The sequence below is a fragment of the Chiloscyllium plagiosum genome, unplaced genomic scaffold (genome assembly GCF_037043375.1).
Source record: "Chiloscyllium plagiosum isolate Xiang-an unplaced genomic scaffold, Cpla_swu_hap1 HiC_scaffold_27, whole genome shotgun sequence".
Classification (NCBI taxonomy): Eukaryota; Metazoa; Chordata; class Chondrichthyes; order Orectolobiformes; family Hemiscylliidae; genus Chiloscyllium; species Chiloscyllium plagiosum.
Window position 1 is genome coordinate 45294415 of NW_028270165.1, and position 25631 is coordinate 45320045.

The following is a 25631-nucleotide window of genomic DNA, read 5'->3' on the forward strand; positions in this document are numbered from 1 at the left end:
CAACTCTACATTCCTACACATCCCCGACAATCTGTCATCCACTTGGTTATCAAGAACCTATCTACATCTGCCTTAAAGATTTTGAATTCACTACCTTTTGAGGAAGACACACAACCATCAGAAAGAAAAAAAATCATCCTCATTTTTGTCTTCTACTTTTAAAATATGACCCTCTCCTTTCAGATATTAAGATAGGGTTACAAACTGCATTCAAATAACTTCTGTGGTACAGTTAACTATCTCAAAGTGCTTCACGAGAACATAATGAGAATTCCTTTAAAAATCACAAGAGTGGAGCACAGATTAGGACAGGTGACCAAAGACTTAGGGCAATCTTTTAAACAGGTTCAATTTCCCAAATATCAGAGGACAAATACGTAAAGGGCAATCACAAAATAGCAAAGGATGGGAAGCAACACTGTGGACATAATGTCACAGGATGAGTAATCCAGGGAACATGAGTTCAAATCCCACCACAGCAAGAGGTGAGATGTGAATAATTCAAATTATAAATGGGGAACACAAAATTAGTCTCAGTATGGTATCGATGGCACTGACGTCAATTGTCATAAAAACCCATGTTCACCAATGTCCTTTCAGGAGGGAAACTGCCATCCTTACCCGGTCTGGCTTACATGTGACTCCAGACCCACAGCAATGTGGTTGACTCTTAAATTGCCCTCTGAATTGGCATAAGCAAGACACCTTGCACTTAGGGATGGATAACAAACATCAACCTTGTGAAAGTGTCAGAACAGAAATTGCTGGAGAAACTCAGCCAGTCTGGCAACACCGCTGGATAGAGAGAGAGAAAGAAACAAAGTCAATATCCTGGCCTTCGTCCAGAACAGTTGTGAAGAAGGGTCACAGCACTTGAAATGCTAACTCTGCTTCTCTCTCCACTTTTGATTCCAGTCCTATTGAGTTTCTCCAGCAATTGGTGCATTTTTGTGTTTCAGATCTCCAGCATTGCAGTTCTTCATTACACTGACTTAGGGAAGCTCAAATCCGATAAAAGAATAAAGCAGAAGGGCTGGAATTACTCAGCAAGTCTGGCAGCAGCTATGGAGATAAAAATAGTTAGTTCTTCGGGTCATTGAATGAACTTACATCGGGGACAAACTTTTGGGGAAGCTGCAAGAGTAAAAGGCATTGGTGTAACTTCAACATCTGGGAGAACTCTCTCAGCCATGGAGGTCAGACTGACTCAGCATTCTGGTCCTGCTCACTTCTGTTAACTTCTCCATTTGTTGTTCTTGTTATATTTCTCCATGGTTGACACATTCCTATGTTTTAAAATGATATTCCAAACTGACAGGAATTTTCCATGTAAGTAATCATACATTAGAGGGTTTGGAAGTGAATGTAACCTTTAAATAAAAAGTATTTATTCATGCATGGGGTGTGGGCATCGCTGGCAATGTTTGCATTTATACCATCCTTAACCACCCTGTGGTTGGTTGGAAAAGTGAATGAAGGTGTCTGAGAGTGTCTTGATCAGCACAGCAATCTCAAAGATGGGTGTGCTCAGGTAGAAGTACCCTCCACTCCCACAGCCAAGTCTGCATTCACTTCAATTACAGATGCCATCTCACACTCCCAGGACAAGGACAGCATGGGATAACAATCAGAATAAAGCTTCCTCTACTCTTAAATTGAAAGTGAAGCTACCTCAACACTGTCCCCAACAAACACTGCCAAGACAAAGACAGCATTGGGTTAGATGCAGAGTAAAACTCCCTCTACACTTCCCCATTCATTTAGTCCCAGGACAATGGCAGCAAAGGGTTAAATAAACAGTAGAGCTTCTTCCATTATGACTGACACTTTGTACGTTCTACACCAATCCTCAAGGATAATTCAGAACTGAGACTATTATCTGGTACTGAATTCACACACCCTAATGGGAATGACAGCAACAGTAAATCAGGTAAAACACACACACAATGTACAACAAAAGTAGACTGTTATTGGGATCTATGATATTTAAATGACAGGAGACATGGTCCCTGCAATGATCCGAATGTGAACTGAACAACTTTCTCACTTGAACAATATTCTCTGGGAATGCAATGTCCACCTCACTGCCGTCGATTCAGTTCCTCTGCTCTCGTTCAGGGCTGAGTTGCGGCTGACCACATGGTGGCGTAGGCGTCAAGAGGTTAGACAATTAAGGTCAACTTGGATTGGGGCATCCTGTGTCATGCCAGTGAGGTCGAGGGTCGCTGATTTACTCAACTTATAATCGGGGACAAGGGGATGTCAGGCTGGGCTTGTATCAGTTTGAGTTTAGAAGAAACAGATGATCTGATGAAGCTGTATAACATCTGGAGAGGCCTTAATGTAAATGTAATGTCCACTCATTTCTAGCCAGAGACTCGCCTCTCATTTAAGATAGGAGAGTTTTGTTTTTCTCTCAAGTCTTTTCCCGAGTCTTTGAAATTCATTTCTTTAGAGAGCAGCATGTGGTAGTGGCACGGTGGTTAGCACTGCTGCCTCACAGCATCAGTGACCTCGGTTTGATCCCACCCTCGGGCCGACTCTCTGTGTGGAGTTTGCACTTCTCCCCTTGTGTCTGCGTGGGTTTCCTCTGGTGCTCTGGCCTCCTCCCACAATCCAAAGGATGTGCAGGTGAGGGTAGATTGACCATGGGAGATGCAGGGTTACAGAGATAGGGTAACGAACTGGGTCTGGGTGGGATGGTCAGTCAATGTTGACTCAATGGGCTGAATGGCCTACTTGCACGCAATTGACCTATATCAATCAACAGTATACACTTGCTTTATGGTTACCGACATCAAATTACATGAGTGGTTTTGGTTATTTCATCTCTTACGTCATTATATTCAACCAACTGCAGCATCTCAAAACTTGCTTAATTACAATATCCAATATCAGCAGAGTACTTTTTCTTTTTGTCACGACCATTATCTTGAACTCTGACGTGTGACGTCTTCATTTCTGTCAAAGTTCCTTATTTGTCCCTAAATTGTCATGGTTTTACTTTGTCGAATGACTTCCTGGCTTTTGCATTTAAGACCCTATATTCTGCCCTCGTCAACATTTTCCCTTCCAATTCTGTACTAAGGATTTCATGAAAAACCTCAGAGTGTGGTGAGACTGTGGAACTCACTACCATACTGAATAGTTGGGGTGAAAGACATTACAACTAAGGGTAAGCAACCCAATACAAACGAATGTCACTCTCACCAGATTCACAGCACAGTGAAATTAAAACATGCAATGTCCCTCAATTTCTCAACTGTTCCGAACCAGACTTGATGAAGAACAGATCTTGCACCATCAACATTATAATTTAAACAAAAAACAACAATTATAAATACGGCAACTTTTCTAGGGCAAAGTTAAGTAGATAATCTAATTAATAGCAATGATTTAAACCCTTTGATCAAGTCCCCCATCATCTCAGAGACAGAAATTTAAGCGGCAAATTAAGAAAGAATTTATTTTTAAAACTTACCAATTCAAACAAACAGTTTCCAACAATGTATTGCCAAGCCTTTGTGCAATACTTGGACTATGAGTTTTTCACAGACACGTAACTGTAAATCTAATTTAAAAGTCACTGCTGAATGTGAATAGACACCCCAAAGTATTCAGCCATTTCTTTCAGGCTGGGACTCATTCTCAGAAAGAGCCAACAATTCTTTAACTGGACAGTAGAATCTAGAGAGAACAGCTCCTGGGCTCAACAAGCAGCAACGCCCAATGGAGGCAAAGTTGGCGGCGGGGCAGGGTGGGGCAAGGGCATAAAACAAAAAAGCCCACTGACTCTCCCACTGCACACACACTGTCAGAATGCACAGGGGCTCAGTCCTGGGAGTGACCCACAGCAGTTTCATCAAGAGGACCACACTTGATGAACAGATCTTGCACACCAGAATTATAATTTAAACAAGAACAAACAATTATGAATACCGCAAATTTACTAGGGCAAAGTTAAACAAGATAATCCAGTTAATAGCAATGATTTAAGCCTTATGATCAAGTCCTCCACCATCCCATAGACACAAAATTAAGGTGGAAATTAAGGAAGAGAATTTTTAAAATTATCAATTCAAGCAAACAGTTCCCAACAATGGATTGCCAAGCCGTTGGGCAATCCTTCGATGATGAGTTGTTCACAGGCACATAACTGTAAATTTAATTTCAATGTCACTGCTGAATGTGAATGGACACCCTGAAGTATTCAGCTATTTCTTACAGACTGGAGCCCGTTCCCAGACAGAGCCAAAAATTCTTTAACTGGACAGAAAACACTAGAGAGAAAACTCCTGGGCTCAACGAGCAGCAGTGCCCACTGGAAGCAAAGTTGAGGGGGTGGGGGAGCACGACGGCATAAAACAAAAAAATCCGACCGACTCTCCCACTATAAGCACTGTCAGAATGGGCAGGGGTTCAGTCCTCGCAGTGACCCACAGCAGTTTCACCAGCAGAATCAGATTGTTGGGAGCACTGGTGTGCCCGCTGGTGCTTCTGCAAGGTGCAGAATGATGAGAACCTCCGCCTGCACTCGGGGCAGGTGAACAGCCTCTCCCCAGTGTGGGCCCGCTTGTGCCTCAGCAGGTGGGAGGAATTGCTGAAGGCCTTCCAGCACTCTAGGCAGGGGAAGGGCCTCTCTCCCGTATGGATCCGAAGGTGGGATGCCTGGGTAAAGCGCTTCTCACACTTGAGGCAGTAGAACGGGCTCTCCCCGGTGTGGACCCGCTGGTGCCTCAGCAGGGCAGAGGAATTGCTGAAGGTCTTCCCGCACTCAGGGCAGCTGAAGGGCCTCTTCCTAATGTGGACCCGCTGATGGCTCATGAAGTGAAAACATCAAGACAGACACCTCTGAATTATGGATACCTCCACCTGAAAGTTAGTATCTTTCACGACATCTAGGAGTGAGTAAGTCTGATTTTGGGAAGCAAAAAAAGTAACAATTCAGGCGGGTGGAATTGCTGAAGCCCTTTCCGCACTCAGAGCAGGAGAACAGTCTCTCCCCGGTGTGATTGCGCCCATGAGTCTTCAGGTCAGATGGGAAACGGAAGCTTTTCCCACAGTCGCCACACTTCCACGGTTTCTCCACGGGACGGGATTCCTTAGGTTTCTCCTTGACCGAAGCTTCACATGCACACAAACGCGTGTACAGCACCTCTCTGCCGTGAATTCCTCCTCCCAGTCTGTATAACATTTACTGGCTCCACAATCAGAGTGCTGCAACAGTAGGGTCTCTCTTCCAGTCTCACTGACGTTGAAAAAGTACTGAAACAGGAACCAAAAAGCTTGGTTCCTTCTCACAGAATCATGGTCGAAAATTGTTATTGTCCCGATGGATTCAGTGACTGTCAGACATTGATGTGAAATTGAGGACAGCAAATGCTGAAAGGTCAGAGTCCAAGTGCAATGCTGGAAAATCACAGCAGATCAGGCAGCATCTGAGGAGCAGTCGAGTCAATGTTTCAGGCAAAGCCCTTCAGCTATTGATATTGAAACTTCCGTCTTCAGATCCTCAAATAATCTGTAAAAAGAGATTACAAAAATCATCACTGTCAGTCCAGGTTAGAAATTCCAAACAAGCAATTCTACTTTCTGCAGAACACTCTTTTCTTTTTCCACAAAATTGAAAGCACCATCCCACCCCCTCTCACCCCTCTATTCTCACTCCGCTCAAACTAATTCTCCCGATGGTACTGATTCAGGATCTTACAGAGACCGAAAAGTGAAAACATCAAGACAGACACCTCTGAATTTTGGATACCTCCACCTGAAAGTTAGTATCTTTCACGACATCTAGGAGTGAGTAAGTCTGATTTTGGGAAGCAAAACAGTATCAATTCAGGATGAACCTTCAATGCAGCTTCTTGAGAAACAACCAGACACGGAATGGTTAACATCTGGGGAGGTGGAGGAAATGAGATATCAAGGCATTGGCACCGACATTTGACAGAAACTGAACATACAGGCATGGCATGGCAAACATTACGGGCAAGCCAGAGTCATAGAGATACACAACACAAAAACAGGTCCTTCGATTCAACTCATCCGTGCCGACCAGATAGCCTAAATTAATCTTGTCTCATTTACCAGCACTTGGCCCATATCCCTCTGAACTCTTCCTATTCATATATCCATCCAGATGCCTTTTAAATGTTATAATTGGACCTACATCCACTACTTCCTCCGGCAGATCATGCCTTACACTTGCCTTTCTCACCCCAAATATATTACCCTCCTGTTCTGGACTTCTCCCATCCCTGGGAAATGACTTTGTCTATTTAACCTATCCATGCCTCGCATGACTCTATAAACGTCTGTAAGGTCACCCCTCAGCCTCTGGTATACCGGGGAAAACAGCTCAAGCAATGCACTGCGTGTACTTTTAGCTTCACACTCGCTGAACCTTCCTCCCGTGTAAAACATTGTTTCCCTCCCCAACACTGTCCATGGGAAAAGCCAACACTGCTGAGACTCTGGAGTTGTGGGAATGCCACGTAGAATTCCTACAATGTGGAAACACGCCATTCAGCCCAACAAGTCCACACAGACCATCCAAAGTGTAACCCATGCATACAATTTCCCCTATCCCATTACACTACACTTACTGCACACTCTGGGCCTATTTAGTATGGTCACTTCTCCCGAAACCGCTCATCGTTAGACTTTGGGAGGAAACCCACGCAAAAAGAGGTGGGGATTGGGAACTTTGTAAATTGCATCACACAGTGGATTGTTGAGTAAGGTTATATCTCACGGGATCCAGGGAGAGCTAACCAACTGGGTACAAAATTTAGAAGCGCGTTGTTGTAGATGCTGGAATCCTTCCTGAAAACAACAAATGCTGAAGATCACAGTGGGTCAGGCAGCGCTGTGCTCCTCTGTGACCGGATAGTGTGGATGTGGAGATGATGTTTCCACTAGGAGAAGGGTTGAGGATGCCAAGTCATTGAGGGCATTTAAGACAGAGATAGGTTCTTGATTAGTAAGGGGTCAAGGGTTATGAGGAGAAGGCAGCAGAATGGGATGGAGAAATGTATCAGCCATGATCGATGGTGGAGTAGACTCGATGGGCCAAATGGCCTCATCCTGCTCCTGTGTATTATGGTCTTAAAGCGGAGCAGTAGTCTTAAGAGGTTCTCACAAACTATTTCAGAATCCTGAAGAGGAGTTGTTGGACTGGAAACCTTATCTCTGCTTTTTCTCCACATATGCTTCCAGTCCTGCTGAGTTTTTCCAGTGTTCTCAGTTTTTGTTTCAGATTTACAGCATCCACAGTTCTTTGTCTTATTTATCACAGTCATTTCTTGCCTTTCCCAAGTGTCTGGAACTTCATCTCCCTGATCTACAAACTGTTCACTTACCCTAGAAGTGACCACTACCTCCTTATCAGAGTAGACCCCTTTGTTGCAAAATGATTGTTCAATTCTGTGACCAAAATAATTTCATTCTTAATTACTTACACCAGGGACTCTCAATATCTCAGGCAAGAACACAGCCAGATTTTTTCAGACAGTACATTTATGTGATTTGCTACAAATCCCTATTCCCTACTTTACCAGCGTGCTGCTGGGAATGGAGGGTTTGAGTTAAGAAGAAGCTGGGACATTTTTCCAACGAAGCCTAGCAAGTTGACAGATAACTTTATCGAGATTTTTAAAATCAGGAGGGGGAAAGATAAGGTGTCATTTCCAGGAGGCTCAGAATATTTCATTGCTCCAGAAAGTTTAAAAGGGGGTCAAAGATTCAGCAGAAATCGAGCAGAGCTGAGAACAGACAACATTTAACTCTGTTGGAACAGGGAGACCAGAGGACAGAGAAATCAGGACCTGAAATCCGAGCTGACACCAGACTACCATGTTATCAGTGCTTTGACAATGGTAATTCTGGGCGGAACAGGTTGAATTATGAATTGAATAGTAGCTTCCTCAACGGGACTGCGCAGCGCGCTCTCAGCCTGTCTCTGTGGCGCAACTGGTCAGCGCGTTTGGCTGTTAACCGGAAGGTTGGTGGTTCGAGACCACCCAGGGACGGAGCGTTTGTTGTTCTCGCTCTTACCGCTTCCTAGGCTGCAAAGATGCGTGTTTTTAATGGTGTCAGAAAATTGTTTCCCAAACGGAAATCTTTTCCACTGAGGAAGCACAAAGGGGTTTCTGAATTGAATTTCTAACGTAAAGGACTGCGGATGCTGAGACTCCGAGACAGAAAGCGAAACTGCTGGAGCAACTCAGTACCTGGATGAAGAAAAAAAAATTCTGAAATGTTGTCTCTGATTCTCTTTCGTCAGATGCTGCCTGACCTGCTGAGTTGTTCCTGCAATTTCTGGTTTTGTTTTTAACTGAAGGTCCATTTCATCTTTCGGGATGAAACACCCAGACTCGCCAGTTGCAGATATTTAACCCTTTCGAAACCCGTGAAGTGATTGGATTCGAACATACTCTGCAATGATTCACTCTTTCTCAGTTCCACAGGCAGAGAGACCTGGGAAATGAAGCTGTCAGTGTGGTTCTGTATTGGTGGGCCGAGGGGTGAATGCGATGGACATGAAATCCATTGCGGGTTCCCCACGCAGGTGTGAACCCTGCCGATAACAGTTGAGAACTGTCGTCAAAAGGAAAGGGAGATTGCTCCACGGCTTTTTTAAAGATGCAAATCAGTGGAGGGGTTGAAATATTTCAATCACATTGGGACTGATCGGGAATCTGCAACCCACTGCCTGTCAGGGTGGAACAAGCAGATACCCACAGAGCTGCTTTTGAGGATATGAGCCAAGAGTTTGGAAATGAGACGAGAACAGTGAGGGGCGTGAAGTCGTGGTCGAAATGAAGCAGGCACCTGAGGACAAAGGTGTTTTATTTCCCAGTGAAAGATACTGCTTCACAAAGTTGGGACTATGGAAGGGAAGCAGTGACGGTGATTATCTTTGGCTGTTCACCTTGTGAATGTTCCCATTGCTGCGCATGTCCGTGTGAACGGCAGAACTCTGCAGCATGGCGGCGTCAGGTACGCCCAGTGCCAGGAACGCAATGGATGACGCATCTGACTCCACCTACCTGTTTGAAATGCAGCTCACAGCTTCTTCACACACCTCAATTAATCTTTCTCATTGTCCTGAAGCCGGCATACGGTTTGAATTCCTGATCTGCAGGAACGAGACTCTTTTCACTGTCTCGCGTCAGTAAGTGTCCCTGAGAACATCAGAGTCCCGTCACAGCGCTGTCAGAGGAGGGGAAGCTGAAAGAGCCCCACACGCTGCTCACGGGCACATTTCACTTTCCCCAACTCACCGCCCCAACCACTGCGGCTTCTGGGAGTGGAAAGGGAAGAAACAGCAAAACCCAGTCTCAGCTTTGTAAATCTTCAGGAAATAAGAATTCTGTTCATCCCTTCCGGTCTTCCATCCTGGGCTGACAGGGGTGATTGTAAATGGCTGTCTAGTCAGTGCCGATTCGTTTTGGCTGAAAAAATCTTCCTTATCTCATCCCAGCATTTCTTGCCACAGAGAACTGTGCGGCAGAGTTCATGTATATATTTCTAGTATGGTATTTTGTAAATAACATTCGTTTGCGGGTTGTTTGTATAGGGTATTTAAGGTTCACTAGCCGTTGTTTAATGCTGAGAGGGTTGAGTTGTCTGGAAATCATTTCACAGATGTCTTTAATGTAAAGTAATGTGGCTAGGGTTTCTGCAGACTTTGTGTCTGCTAGTGTCAGTTTGTTGATGTGAAATCGGCACACTGGGTTTATTGGGTAGGCAAAAGTGAGGACTGCAGATGCTGGAAACCAGAGTTTAGATCAGAGTGGTGCTGGAAAAGCACAGCAGGTCAGACAGCTTCCGAGGAGCAGGAAATCGCCGTTTCGGGCAAAAGCCCTTCATCAGGAATAGAGGCAGGACGCTTCCAGGGATGACGAGATAAATTGGGGGGTGCTGGACCGAAGGTAGCAAAGAGTACGATAGGTGAATGGGGGTGGGGATGGAGGTGACAGGTCAGAGAGGATGGTGGAGCGAACAGTTGAGAAGGGAGATTGGCAGGTAGGACAGGTCATGAGGACAGCGTTGAGCTGTTGGAACTGAGGTAAGGTGGGGGGAGGGGAAATGAGGAAACTGGTGAAGTCCGCATTGATGTCCTGGGGTTGAATTTATCCGAGGCGGAAGATGGGGCGTTCTTCCTTCAGGCATCGGGTGGGGAGTGAGCGGCGATGGAGGAGGCCCAGGACCTGCATGTCCTCGGCAGAGTGGGAGGGGGAGTTGAGAGGGTGATGGGGTTGATTGGTGCGGGTGTCCTGGAGATGTTCCCTCAAGCGCTGTGACTTGACTCTGCGAGGAGTCTCCAGTCTCCCCAATGTATAGGAGACCGCATCGGGAGCAATGGATACAAGCAATGATATCGGTGGAAGCCTTCTCACGATCGTGGCCCGGGTTCGATTTCCGGGCAGAAAAGCAATTTATGATAGAGCTGTGAAGGAACTTTGCTGTCTCCCTGGTGGTCTAGTGGTTAGGATTCGGCGCTTTCAGCGCTGCGGCCCGGGTTCGATTCCCGGTCAGGCAAGTATTTCTCAGTGCATCTTTTGCCTACCCATTCTCCTGAAATGCGCTGTGCAGTTACTTGTTGGTCTTTGTCGTTTCTGGCTACTGCGGTGTGTCGTGCCTCGTTGAAATAGTGTCCTGATTCAGGCTTGTTTATATGTGTAGGGATCATTGCTTCTGTAGCTAAGTCCTTTGGTCGTGTGTGTTGTTTTCCTGTAGACGCTGTTTTGAATTTACCATTGACTGTTTGCTCTACTGTGACATCTAGAAATGGCACTTTGTTGTTGTTCTGCTCTTTTGTGAATTTTATGCCAGTAAGGATATTGTTGATGGTGTTGTAGGTTTCCTCTAAGTTGCTTCATTTTTTGATGACAAAAGTGTCATCACTGTGGCGGACACAAAGTTTGTGTTGGATCGTTGGAAGGGCTGTTGGTTTGAGACTCTGCATTATTGCTTCTGCTAGGAATCCTGATACTGGTGGTTTCATGGGTGTTTCGTTGTTTTGTTTGTAGGGCTTGTTACTGAATATGAAGTGGGTGGTTAAGGCACAGTTCCACGAGCTGGATAGTGCTATTTTTGCTGATGAAGTTGGTGCTGTGTTTGTGTCTTTGGTTCTTCGAGTAGTGTCTCCACTTTTCTTTGGCCACGTTGATGTTAATGGATGTGAACAGGGCTGTTATGTCAAAGGACAGTATTATTCCATCCTCTTCAAACTTAGTGTCTTTGGTGTTCAGGAATTCTTGGATGAAGTAAATGGAGTGGCGTGAATCTTCGACTTGGTGTTTTAGTCTTCAGTGGAGGCCTTTGACTAGTCTGTATATTGGTGTTCCAAGTAGTGAGACTATGGCCTGAGGGGGGCTCCTGGTTTGAAGAGGAGGAGAACAACAACAAAGTGCCATTCCTAGATGTCACAGTAGAGCGAACAGTCAATGGGGAACTTCAAACTGGCGTCTACCGAAAAACAACACACACAAACCAAGTACTTAACCGCAGAAACAATCATCCTAACACCCACAAACGAAGCTGCATCAGGACATTATTTCAATGAGCCACTACACACTGCAGCACAGAGAAACTACGAAGAGCACAAGAGTAATACGTATATAGTGTATTTAAGGAGAACGGGTCCCCAATAAACCCAGTCCGCCGATTTTTCATTGATGCTTCCAAGCTGACTCTCAAAAATTCAGTTTGTCCCTCCATTCTTTCCTGTTTGCTTTTTGTGGGTTTTGAAAGCTTTCGCAATCCTCTGACTGAGTATTGGAGTTGGGAAGTTATGTTGTGGCTGTAGAGGTCATTGGTTAGATCACTTTGGGAATATTGTGTGCAATTCTGGTCTTCCTCGTATCAGAAGGATATTGTGAAATTTGAAAGTATTCTGAAGCACCAATGGGTCCACAGCGGGAAGAGGTCCTTCTACTGCCCTGAGTGTGGGAAGGCCTTCTACTGCCCTGCTGACGTACCAGTTGGTCCACACCGGGGAAGGCTGTTCTCCGGCCCCAAGTGCGAGATGGCTTTCAGCAGTTCTTCCCACCTGCTGAGACACCAGTGGGTCCACACTGAGGGGAGGCCGTTCTTCTGCCCCGAGTGCAGGAAGGGCTTTGCTCTTTCCTCCGACCTACTGGCCCATTGGTCCGATGTCGTTCAGTTGCCCTATGTGCGGGAAGGCCTTCAGCAATTCTTCGGCCTGCTGAGGTACCAGTCCGTTCACAACGGGGAGAAGCCGTTCTCCTGCCCCGAATGAGAGAAGGTCTTTACCCGTTCCTCCACACTGCTGAAGCACCAGCTGGTCCACACTGGGGGCTGGAGGTTAGGGAGGCCATTCTGCTCCCCTAAGTGCGGGAAGGCCTTCAGCAATTCCCCCATCCGACTGAAGCACCAATGTGTGCACACCGTGGAGAGGCCCTTCAGTTGGCCTGAGTGCGGGAAGAGGTTCATGTTTTCCTGCAACTTGCGGAAGCACCAGCGGGGGCACCAGCGCTCCCAGCAATCAGATCCCACCGGTGATGCTGCCTTGGGTCACCCCCAGAACTGAACCTCCTGCCAGTTCTCACAGTTGGTGCAGTGGGAGAGTAGGTGAGCTGTTTTGGTTTTCTGCTGAACTGCAAGTGCCTCCCCCATACCCCACACCCACAACTCCATGGTGGCTGAGGGTTAGCATTGCTGCCTCATGGCACCAGGAACCCAGGAATAATTCCACCCTTGGGGGTCTGTGTGCAATTTATGGAGGGTAGGAAAATGGATCTGAGTGGGTTACTCTTCAGAAGATCAGTGCAGATGTGTTGGGCTGAAGGCCCTGCTTCCACATTGTTGGAGTTCTACGATCCTATGAGCTTTGCTTTCAGTGCACACTGCTGATCATTAAGCCAGGGACTGCGCATTGCCAATGAAATGATCCAGAGAAACCTAAGACCACAAGACCATCGGAGCAGAAGTTAGTCCATTCGGCCTGTTGAGTCTACTCTGCCATTCGTTAGTGACAAACGTAGTGCAGATGAGATTAGCTACAGTGTGGAAACAGGCTATTCGTCCCAACAATGCCACACTGACCCTTCGAAGACTAACCCATACAGACCCATTTCCCTTTGATTAATGTACCTAACTGTATGGGCAATTAAGCAAGGCCCATCCAGATGACCTGCACATCTTTGGTTTATGGAAGAAAACAGGACCACCCAGAGAAAACCCACGCAGACATTGGGAGAAAGTGCAAACTCCTCACAGACAGCCACCCAAGGCTGAAAACAAACCTGGGTCCCTGGCGCTGTGAGGCTGCAGTGGTAACCACTGAGCCTCGACATATTTCAACCCAAAGTAGGCAAGCAGGAGGTTGGAAGAATACAGCAAGCCAGGCAGCACCAGGACGTGGAGTAGTCAGCGTTTTGGGTATCAACCCTTCTTCAGAACTGAAACGTTAACTTCTCCATGAGAAACGATTTACGGGAATGTTGAAGGCGGTTGGAGGGTTTGAGCTACAGGGAGAGGCTGAATAGGATGCAGCTGTTTTCACTGGAGCATCGGAGGCAGAAGAGTGACCTAAAAGCGGTTACAAAATCATGAGGGGCATGGACAGGGTAATGGACAAGGTCCTTTCCTTGGGTGTGGGAGTCCAGAACTAGAGGGCATAGGTGTAGGGTAAGAGGCGAAATATATTAAAGGGACAACTTCTTCATGCAGTGGGTGGTACATACATGAAATGAGCTGCCAGAATATATGGGTCAGGTGCTGTCAAATGGGTCTAGATTAATTTAGGATATCAGGTCAGCATGGACAAGTTGGACCAAAGGGTTTGTTTCCATGCTGTATGTGTCTCTGACTACTGGTACTGATGTAAGTTTAAGATAGAGTCCAAGTAACTTTGAATAGTTCAATCTTGTTGCGCTCACCTCCTGAAAAGTTTCAAATGATTCCCTCCGAGCGATACTGTTTAAACATGCTGAGTTGCACAAAGTATCCCATCAAGTTCAACACAAACCCAGAGTTGAAGAAGTCAGAAGTCAGAACACCAAGGGGACCAAACTGATCACAATATTCCAGGTGCAGCCTCATCAACGTCCTGTTTAACTACAATATAACTTGCCAACATCTATACTCAATTCCCTAACTGATGAAGGCCAGTGTGCTGAAACCTTTCTTCACTGCCTTGTGTACCGATGTTGTCAGAGATATAGGACCTACTTTAAACTGATCCACAATCCAGCTTCTGGGAGCACAGAAGTAGAGTAGTGCTGCGTGAGTGTGCTGGGCAAATAACCCAGAGGTCGATGTGTCAAAACCGTGTGATGCTATTGCTCAATGTCTCTGTAAGCTGCTTTCATTTGCAAAGGTGCTCTGTTCTGTATCTTGCCTTTGCATCTGCTTCCCAAAACTTCTTCAGTGGAGGAGTGGTAGTGGCATCAATCCCCCGGAGCTGGAGTTAGGTCCGAGCTTCAAGAAGCGGAGGGTAAGGCTGGAGACTGGATTTGCTCAAGGCTTGTATCTATTAACTCGTTTACATGGTACCTAGTGTATGGTGCTATGGTTTACATTAAAACCGGAGGATCATACCAGAATGTTTTTATTGAGCAGTTGTAGTTGGTAAAATGCACTCCCTGGAGGAGCACCTTCTATGATGCTGCATTTCTTGCCTTCTGCCCTTCCCCCATTTCTAATCTCCCATCTTGATTTTATATTTTATTTTAGTCAAATTTAATTTCATTTTAATCGGACTTGGTATTCACTGTGTGCTATTAATTTGTTCGAATATTGTAAGTCAAATTAATGCTGTAATTTCATTTCTGATGTTAGAGCTTGACATTGAATGTGTAGGTGTGCATACCAGTAAGTTGTGAAAATAAATCAAGAACTTGTGGTTTTTAACAAAAAGAGAAGTTCACTGATATTCATGGCATTGTCTCTTTTGGGAGTGATGATTCAAATCTGACCATGAAACCGTTTCATGCAGTCACCCAAGTTAATTAAAGTTTTCTTTAATTTAGTTAAAGAAAATAACTCCGGCAGGCTAAGATAAGATTATGTCCATTGCGCGCAATATGGTCTCATCCACATTCGGGAAACTGGACGCCAACTAGCGGAACGTTTCAGGGACCGACCGCCCTGTGGCTGAACACTTTAACTACCCCTCCCATTCCACCAAGGACATGCAAGTCCTGGGCCTCTTCCGCTGTCAAACTCTTGCTACCCGACGCTTGTAGGAAAAACACCTCATCTTCTGCCTTGGGACCCTCCAACTACATGGAATCAATGTAGATTTCATCAGTTTCCTCATTTCCTCTCCCCCACCTTGTCCCAGATCCAACCTTCCAATTCGACACCAACCTCTTGACCTGTCATACCTGTCCACCTTGCTTCTCACCTATTTGCTCCACCCTCATATCTGACCTATCACCATCAATCCCTACCTCCATCTACCTATTGCACTCCCAGCTGCCTTTCAACTCGCCCCACTTCCTTCCCATTTATCTCTCAGCCCCCTTGGGCCACCCTTTATTCCTGATGAAGAGCTTATGCTCTAAAACAAGACTGTGATGAAGCAACATCCTCAACAAATAGGAAATAGCTCCCAAATCAGATTTCATTCCCTCTTCTGTTTCCCAGTTCTTTCAGAAGTAAGAAATGTCTTTTTCTTCCACCTGAAAGTGGTCTTCCACTTTCCGCTTTCTGAAGTGTTATGCCACACCACTCCTTCAGCCACCTTTTAAGAATCCTTACAACCTGTTTTTCTAACAATCGTGGAGGTGACCAAAAGCAAACATTTCACTCCTCCACAATGTCGCATTTCTCCTCCTATGAGCCATTTTGTCATGTTGTCTCTGTTACAAGCAGCCGAGTGCACGTGGTTTCTGAATTGAAATTTGGCCGTTGAAATGATCAGGATTAATATTTATCGATGGCTAGCTGTGTTTGCACTAACTGTAATTATCCACCAATATGATGTCTTTTGTTCCACCAAAACTGGAATCATTGATCTGTGATTACATTGCAGTCGGATGTAGAAAATGATCCCAGCGATCTTCACGTTATTATAGTTTACTGAGGCCATAACAGCATTGCGTGGCAGTTTGATGTGACTAAACCGTGGATGAAAGAATGTAGATTGATGAGAAGTCAAAATGGCAGAGTCTCTGGCCACAATCGATCTGTCTGGCTTGATTCTATGAGTGGCGGCTCTTCAAGAGCAACTTCCACTCCATCACTTCAATCAGCAAGAGGAGATAAGTGTGAACACAACATTCCAACTGTGACATATCCGCATTGTTTAGGTTTTATTGATCAAAATCCTGGAACTCGCTCCTGAACATTTATTATAGACCACATCATATTTGTGAATTAATTTAAGAGGTCGCTCACCACCACTTTTTCAAGGACAGTTTGGGATGACTTGCTGGCAGAGCAAATGATATGCACATGATATTGGAGACACTCTGATCGTATTGATAGATGATTGGCTAACCAATGATACTGTAGGGATAGGGGCTTGTTCAGGATCGCAACTTGTAACTAGCAATGTGCCACAGGGATCAGTGCTGGGGCCAAAATCATTTACAATATGGATATGAATTACTTGGATAAGTAAAGTCAATGTACTATTGCCAAGACTGCAGTCGAGACAGTTGATTGGAATGTAGCTGGTGAGGATGACATGGAGAGGGATATCGACAGGTTAAGCAAATGAGCAAAACCTTGGCCGATGGAATAGAATGTGGGAAAATGAGGTTGTACACTTTGCCAGGAGGAAAAGTGCTGAATGTTAAATGGAGAAAGCTGCTGAATAGGAGGATTTCCAAGCTCGCATCCATGAACACTTCATCCAAGTTCAGTGAGTAATAGGGAAGGCAAATGGGATGTTGGTTTTTAAATGGAGTATAAACGTAGGGAGGTTATAGTGAACCTAAATCAGACACCAATTAGGCCACACCTGAACACTGGGAAGAGTTGTGGGCCTTTTAGCTAAGGTAAGATATACCGGCATTGGAGGCAGTCCAGAGAAGGTTGACCAGGATGCTGTCAGGGGTGAAAATAATGTCTTATGAGGAGAAATGAATTCGTTCGGCCTGTGGTTAATAGAAGTTAGAAGATTTCGAGGTAACCTTATTGTCACAAACAAGATTCTGAGGAGACGTGACAGGCTAGTTGTGGGAAAGTTTACCCTTGTGGGTGAGTTTAGAACCAGAGGGAATAATCTGCAAAAAAGGAATTGCATGTTTAGGACAGCTGTTGAGCCTGGATTGTTTAGTCCATTCAAAACTAAGGTACTTTTTTTTTTAAATCAGAAAGGGAATTGAGGATTATGGGGAAACAGCGGGAAAGTGAAGTTAGTGTTTACCAGAACAATAGTGGGATACAAAATTCGACATACCATGAATGAATAAAGGAAAATAGTCAGGAGAAAATTGTCATTGAAGGGAAGATTGGGATCTAGTGATAATGGTTGAGCAACCTAGAGATCTCGGTCTTCTGAGAACACAAATTCAAATCCCATCATGGCTGCTGGTGGAATTTATATTCAACTAATAAAGAGATCTGGAAGTGAAACTTTCTCTCGGTCCTGGCAACCGGAAAACAGTTTTTCACTAAAATAATGAATTACAGATGTTGGAGATCAACAACAAAAAGCAAATTTGCTGGGGAAACGCAGCAGGTCTGGCATCATCTGTGGAGAGAAACCAGTTAATGTTTTGAACCCAGCCAAGTTTTGAAGGACCACTGGACTCAAAGCAATAACACTGTTGTCTCTTTATAGATGCTACCAGAACTGTTGTGTTTCTCCTGAAACTGTCCTTTTTAAGGCAGGAAATCTACCATTCATGAACCCTGCATGCATGTGTGCACGTGCGTGCGCGCACAGACACACACACACATACACACCTTGTGACTCCAGACCTACTATAATGTGGTTGACTCTCAACTGCCTTCGAGCATGTAGTCACAATTACTCTGTCCAAGGGCCATGAGGGACAATGAGCAAATGTTGGATGTTCTCGCAATCATCACATCCCACAAAATATTTTCTCATAACTGAAAAAAAAACATAGATTAATGAAGGACAGCCAAAACAAAGTGCTATGGGAAAGTCATGCCCAACTAACCTGATTTGCTTGTAGTTATATTTTTTAAAGTCCTCTTCAGAGAGGACATTGATTACACCATTGTTGGAATACTGCATGCAATTCTGGGCTCTCTGCTACAGGAAGGAGGTTGTGAAACTTGAAAGGGTTCAGAAAACATTTACAAGGATGCTGCCAGGGTTGGAGGGTTTGAGCTACAGGAAGAGGCTGAATCGACTGGGTTCATTTTCCCGGAAGTTTTGAAGGGTGAGGGGTGACTTTATAGATGTTTATAAATTCATGAGGGCATGGATCGGGTAAATAGGAAAGGTATTTTACCTGGGGTGGGAGAGTCCAGAACTAGATTGCATAAGTTTAAAGTTATTGGCAAATGGAGTTTAATATAGCTAAGTATGAGGTCTTTCATTTTGTATCGTCAAATCAACGTAGGATTTACATGGTGAATGGTAGGACCTTGAGTGTAGTTGAACAGAGGGATTTTGAAGTTCAGGTTTTGGCACACTGGACTTCATCAGTGATGGCATTCAGTATAAGATACCAAATTAGAGGAGAGATATGCACCAACAAGCACGAAATCTGTTTCATATGCAGTATTTTGAACCAAGAGATCTCGGGTTGCGGGTTATTAGCTCCTAGAAAATGGAGTCGTGGGTAGACGGGTGGTGAAGAAGGCTTTTGGCATGCTTGCTTTCATTGGTCAGAGCATTGAGCACAGGAGTTGGGACGTCTTGTTGCAGCTGTCACACATGCCACGCAACAACGATAGGCGTGGCGCTGCCCCCCTCTGACGGGCTGTCCCTTTGAATATCTGGGGGAAGATTAGACTCCCCTGCCTGTGTTTGTCTCATATGTATTTATCCAAATAATTCCAGACATTGTAACATTACCTGCATCCACCACTTCCTCTGACAGTTCATTCCACAGACGAACCACCTTCAATGTAAAAAACGTTGCAACCCCCGTCCTTTTTAAATTTTCTCCCTCTCATCTTAAAAATGTACTCCCAAATTTTGAACTCACCTACCCTTCGGGATAAGACAAAGGTTATTCAACTTATCTTTGTCTCTCATGGCTTCATAAACCTCCATAACCTCCACCCTCAACCTTTTACACTCAGGTCGAACTTGGGGACCAAAACAATGGCTTCACACTTCACAATATTTAACTAAGGGAAGGTTTATAGTTTATAGTTAAAAATTCCTGAAGAAGGGCTCATGCCGGAAACGTCGATTCTCCTGCTCCTTGGATGCTGCCTGACCTGCTGCGCTTTTTCAGCAACACATTTTCAGCTCTGATCTCCAGCATCTGCAGTCCTCACTTTCTCCTAGAGAATCCCATGCAGTCTCACAGAGTGACACAGATGTACTGCACGGAAACAGACCCTTTGGTCCAACTCGTCCATGCAGCCCAGATATCCTAACCTAATCTCGTCCCATTTGCCAGCACTTGGCCCAAATCCCCATAAACCTTCCTATTCATATACACGTCCAGATGCATTTTAAATGCTGTAATTATGCAGCCTCCATCACTTACTCCAGCAGCTCATGCCGTACGTGCATCACCCTCTGCGTGAAAGGTTTGCCCCTTAAGTTCCTTCTATATCTTTCCCCTCCCCTCCCTAAAACTATGCCCTGTAGTTCTGGACTCCCCCATCCCAGGGAAAAGAACTTGTCTATTTGCTCTCTCCATATCCCTCATGATTTTATAAACCTCTATAAGGTCACCCCTTAGCCTCCGACGCTCCAGAGAAAACAGTCTATTCAGCCTCGCCCTATAGCTCAACCCTTCAACCCTGGCAAAATCCTTGTAAATCTTTTCTGCACCTTTTCTAGTTTCACAACATCTTTCCGATAGGAAGCAGACCAAAATTACATGCAATATTCCAAACGTGGCCTGACCAATGTTCTGTACAGTGGCAACATGAGCTCCCAACATCTATCCTCGATGCTCTGACCAACAAATTAAAGCACACCAAACGCCTTCTTTACTATCCAATCTGCCTGCGTCTCTACTTTTAAGGAACTATCAACCTGAACTCCAAGGTCTCTTTGTTCAGCAACACTTCCAAGGAACTTACCATTAAGTGTAAAGGTCCTGCTCTGATTTGTTTTTCCAAAATGCAGCACCTCATATTTATTTACATTAACCTCCATCTGCCACTTCTCAGCCCATTGGCCCATCTGATCAAGGTCCCGTTGTGATCTGAGGTAACCTTCTTTACTGTCCACTACACCTCCAATTTTGGTGTCATCTACAAACGTACTAACTATACCTCCTCCGTTTACGTACAAATCATTTATATAAATGACAAAACGGAGCGGACCCGGCATTGATCCTTGTGACACACCATTGGTCACAGGCCTTCAGTCTGAAAAGCAATCCTCCATCACCACCCTCTGTCTTCTGCCTTCTCGCCAGTTCTGAATCCAAATGGCTAGTTGTCCCCGCATGCCATGAGATTAAACCTTGCTCACCAGTCTCCCATGAGGAACCTTGATGAACGCCTTCCTGAATTCCGTATAGATCACGTCCATCGCTCTGCCCTCATCAATCCACTTTGTCCTTCTTCAAAAAACTCAATCAAATTCGTGAGACATGATTTCCCAAGCATAAAGCCATGCTGACTATCCCTAATCAATTCTTGCCTTTCCAAATACATGTAAATCCTATCTCTCAGGATTCTCTAAAAAAACTTGCCCATCACGGATGTCAGGCTCACCGGTCTATAGTTCCATGGCTTTTCCCTACCACCTTTCTTTAATATTGGCACCATGTTAGCCACCCTCTCGCCTTCCGGCACCTCACCTGTGACTACTGATGATACAAATATCTCAGTGAAAGGCCCAGCAATCACTTGCCCAGTTTCCCACAGAGTTCTAGGGTACGCCTGATCTGGTCCTTGGGATTTATCCACTTTTATGCATTTCAAGATATCCAGCAATTTGTCATCTGTAATATGGACATTTTTTCAACATGTCACAATCTACTTTCTCACATTCTATGTCTTCCATGCCCTTCTCCACAGTAAACACTGATGCACAATATCCGTTCAGTATCTCACCCCCCGCCCCCAATCCACAGCTCCACACAAAGGCCGCCTTGCTGATCTTTGAGGGGCCCTATTCTCTCCCTTGTTATCCTTTTGTCCTTAATGTATTTATAAAAACCCTTTGGGTTATCCTTAACTCTATTTGCCAAAGCTATCTCATGTCCCCTTTTTGCTCTTATGATTTCTCTCTTACGTATGCTCGTACTGCCTTTATACTCTAAGGATTCACTCGATCTCTCTGCCGATACCTGACATATGCATCCTTCATTATCTTATCCAAAATCTCAATTTCTCTAGTCATCCAGCATTCCCTACACCTACCAGCCTTTCCTTTCACCCTAACAAGAAGATACTGTGTCTGGACTCTTGTTATCTCATATCTGAAGGCTTCCCATTTTCCAGCAGTCCTTTAACCTGCGAACATCTGCCCCCAATCAGCTTTTGAAAGATCTTGCCTAATACCTGAGTCTTCCTCAATTTTAGAACTTCAACTTTTAGATCTGATGTATTATTTTCAATCACTATTCTAATGTTAATAGAATTATGGTTGCTGGTCCTTAGGTTTTGCACCCTCGCCAGTATGTACATCCACATTGTGAATTAGAAAATGTCCTTGTACATACTTAACAAATTCCTCTATTTGGCAGATAGGTAAATGGGCAGGAGTTATGCCTTTGTCCACTCTTCATTCATTCCCATCAATTCTACCCCCATTCCCACCCCAATAGTCCAACGGCACTTTCCCCTGCAACTGCCGAATGTGTGACACCAGCCCATTTACCTGCTCCCTCCTCACTATCCAAGGGTCCAAACTTACCTTCCAGGTGAAGCAGCACTTTACCTGCACTTCCCACATCCCAGTCTACTGCATTTGCTGCTCACAATGTGGTCTCATCTACAATGGGGGAAACGAAGCATAAGCTGGGCGACTGCTGCACAGAACATCTACGTTCTGCCTGCAAAAAAAGACCCTGAGCTTCCAGTTGCCTGCCAATTCCACACCCCACCCTGTTCCCTGGCCAACATCTCTGTCTCAGGTTTGCTGTCGTGTTCCAGCGAAGCTCAGCATCAGCAGAACGAAGAGCACCGAATATTACACTTGGGGACCTTACATCCCTCTGGTCCCAATATCGAATTCAATAATTCCAAGGCCTGAAATCCATAGTATCCTCGTCCCTTCCACACACACCAAGCCTTGTTATCACATAGTCTGTCATTACACACTACTTATTCTTAGCCACGAACAGTCTCCATTCACCCTCCCACGCAGATCGTTATCAACTCCCTTTCCTGTCCAACAGTTCTTCCCTCGCTTTTGGGTCTGTCCTGATCTATCATTTACTGCATCCGCCTTCCTCCCACGCTATCTCCTGCATATATACCAACGTTTTCCCAATCACCATCAGTTCGAGAGAAAGGTCACCGGCAACTACTGTGTTTTTTGTTTCTGATATACAGCATCCCAGTTCTTTCAGCTTTTTATTGAGGTAGAGTTGGAAATTGTTTCGAGAGAAAGAAGGAGAGGGGGAGAGACAGAACAGACATGAACTGTTGATCTCCGTTGTAACTCATACGTAAAATCATTGTTGCGATCACTTCCCTTAAGCATAAATAGCGATCAAATGGCATCCGTGAGCTTGTGGCGCAACGGTAGCGCGTCTGACTCCAGATCAGAAAGTTGCGTGTTCGAATCACGTCAAGCTCACTGAAATCAGCTTCTTACATTTCAAATCAAGAAAGGAGTCGGTTCCCTCCAGATTACTGTTGAGCCAAATCTTCTTTCTGGAAACTTTTGATCACACGTGAAGCTTTGCTGTCAGTTTGATTTGTGAACACTGTGTCAGGGAGGTGGTGTGCCCATTGTTTGGGCAAATGCTCAGCTCCCCCACTTCATCACGGGATTTCAACACAGCCGTCTCCCTCTGGGCAGTCGCTTCGTTCAGTTGGTGACAGCACGGTGTGAATAACGTCATACCGATATTTTTACAACATAATCCAGAGACTCCCAGCTTTATGTTTCAATCTATCAGGAGAGTGATAGCGAGTTCAGATAAAAATGTTTCCCACCAACAGCAAATCCTTTCCTCTCACTGCACACAGTTAAAATTATCTTTATTCAACAGGAGAAGCGGAAACTACAGTCTGGCATCCTCTCTCCACATTAGCGGTGAGCCTGAATTTTATAAACGGTGTCAGTAAAATCCAGTGGCGGACACTGATTTGGTTCAGTCGATTTTTTTGCCAAGCGAAATTCACCAAGAGGATGCTGCTGTGTGAAACAGCGTAGGGAATTACTGCAGGGCCTCCTGCGCATGGGACACACCGCAACTGATGTGTTTCACCTTCACCAGTTTATTCCTATCTCGGAGAAGAGAGGTTTGATGATTCGGATCATAGCAGCCAGACAGAGGACAGGAGAAGAGCACTCAGATCTTCACAAGCGTGTCACCACAGCTAGGTCATCGGGGCCCGTGTATCAGTATGTAATCTGCATCTACTGACTGGAAGCACAGCAAATTGGAGTGCTGGTGGGACTATCACACAGGAGAAAACGGCTTCGACCTATCAACTCCCAATGCGCAACTCCGCTCACCTCAACTGAATAACTGTAAACAAATTACTCAGTGATTCAAAGGAATACTCGGTTTTGAATCTGCATTGTGTCATGTACCTTTGAGAATGATGTCAAAACACCTTCATTGCTGTGATGGAGTATCCTGTTGGGCAGAATATATCCGTTGTCAAATTTCCTACGTTCTGTTGGTCCAACTCCGATTTCACTCAGAATCACAAAATGTGTGACAGCGCAGACTGAGGCTACGCAGCCCACCTTAGCTCTGCTGGCTCAACACAATATGTAAATAAGTGTCTCATTCTGTCGCCTTCTCCCTGTAAATCTGCACATTGTTACATTGAACATGCCCACCGAATTCCCTTTTGTGTCCATTGAATCTGCCTCTTTGTCACTGTCAGACAGCGACTTACTGACCCCCTCCCTGTGCGAAAACGGTCTTCCTAATGTCACTTTTACTTATTTTCCTGATGAATTTAAATCTCTGCCAAATTGTTCTCGATCCTTTCAGGCCTGGGAGCATTTTCACTGCATTATTTCCTCTGTTTGAAACCCTAATGACGTGGAAAACTTCAATCAGGCCAGCTTTCAGCCCTCTGCTCACCAAAGACAACTGCCCCAACTTTCCAATCTACCTTCATGACTGACATTCCTCATACACGGTACTATTCACTTCAACCTTTTCAGCGCTGTCTGCAATCACTTCACTTCCCCGCTTCTTGAATTATCACACTCAGAATTGAGTGTAATACAGGTGGAGATTTCATTCAGACTCGGATTGCGCGGGCGAAAAATCTGCAATACTTGTTTTCACTTTGAGCAAGTGTTTCCCTGTGCCGTGTTCTCTGCAATGATATCTTTGTCCCATACCTAATTCAGGCAGTCGGATCTGATATAACGAAGCGGCTTTTTGAAAAAACTGACCCGGCATTTTTCCTCAGGTCAAGTTAAGAAATGAGGGTTCCCCTGGGATGGGAACCCGGCACCTTCCACACGTCTGTATTAGCTGGAAAACCCAAAGATAGCATCATACCCCGAGACCAACGAGCCAAAAACCATGTGCGTGCCCAGCTCCTGAAGCAACTGGGAGTTGCTCAGTACGAAATACATTGTACATTGCTCCCAGAGTTACAAGCAGCAAAGACTTTCAAGAACATCTGCTTCTCATTCTGTTTCCCTGCTCCCAGGACGCTGCTGTTTGTCCCGTCCCCAGGGACCGGGCTCTCTCCACTGGTGGATAATTGAACCAATTTGTTTCTACTTGCAAGCTGTGCCGGTGGAAGAAGGAGCCCACTCGCTCTTCTTCTCTCTCTCTCTCACTAGTACGTGAGGCAGGAGAAGTCAGTTACAGTCATGCGTAGGAAATGGACATCTTTGAACTTGTTCCAAAGGTCCTGTTAACGGAGAGATAGAAAGATGCTGCGCTGCCGGGTCAGAGAGAAATGGACACCGGAGACTCTTCCCTCAGGTAAATTGATATGAGTGCATTTTTGTGCAGCCTGCTTGGTGTTCAGAATTTGTCTTGACACAGCAATCCTGCAGAAAGTCTTTTCTTACACGAGCGTTGATTTCTTGACTGCAGGAATGGACCAAACCAGCAAATCATGTGTTACAACTTCACCGGTTCATTGCCATCTGAGAGAAGAGGTTGAACACTTGAGATCAGAACACACCGACAGAAAACTGGACCAGACAACTCAGAGCTCCACAAGTGTGCCAGCGCAACTGTATAAATTTGACTTGTGTATCGATGTGACATCGATGCTTTCTTCGCTGGCGATTTTAAATGACTTCCTGTTGGTTGCATTATCGCTCAAACTTCACAAAACCCGTCTCATAAAGTCACGTTTTCTCATGTCTGGGAATATATTGCAAAGCAGGAAACTCGAGTTCTGAACAAACAACCTACCAGACTCAA

General features: G+C 45.1%; 1 non-coding gene across 1 annotated transcript; it reads left to right on the forward strand.

Annotated features, from left to right (window-relative positions):
- Positions 1 to 22774: 22774 nt before the first annotated feature.
- On the forward strand, positions 22775 to 22846 carry trnaw-cca (transfer RNA tryptophan (anticodon CCA)). Its single transcript has one exon. It is a non-coding gene; the product is annotated as a tRNA-Trp (tRNA).
- The last annotated feature ends 2785 nt before the right edge of the window (positions 22847 to 25631 follow it).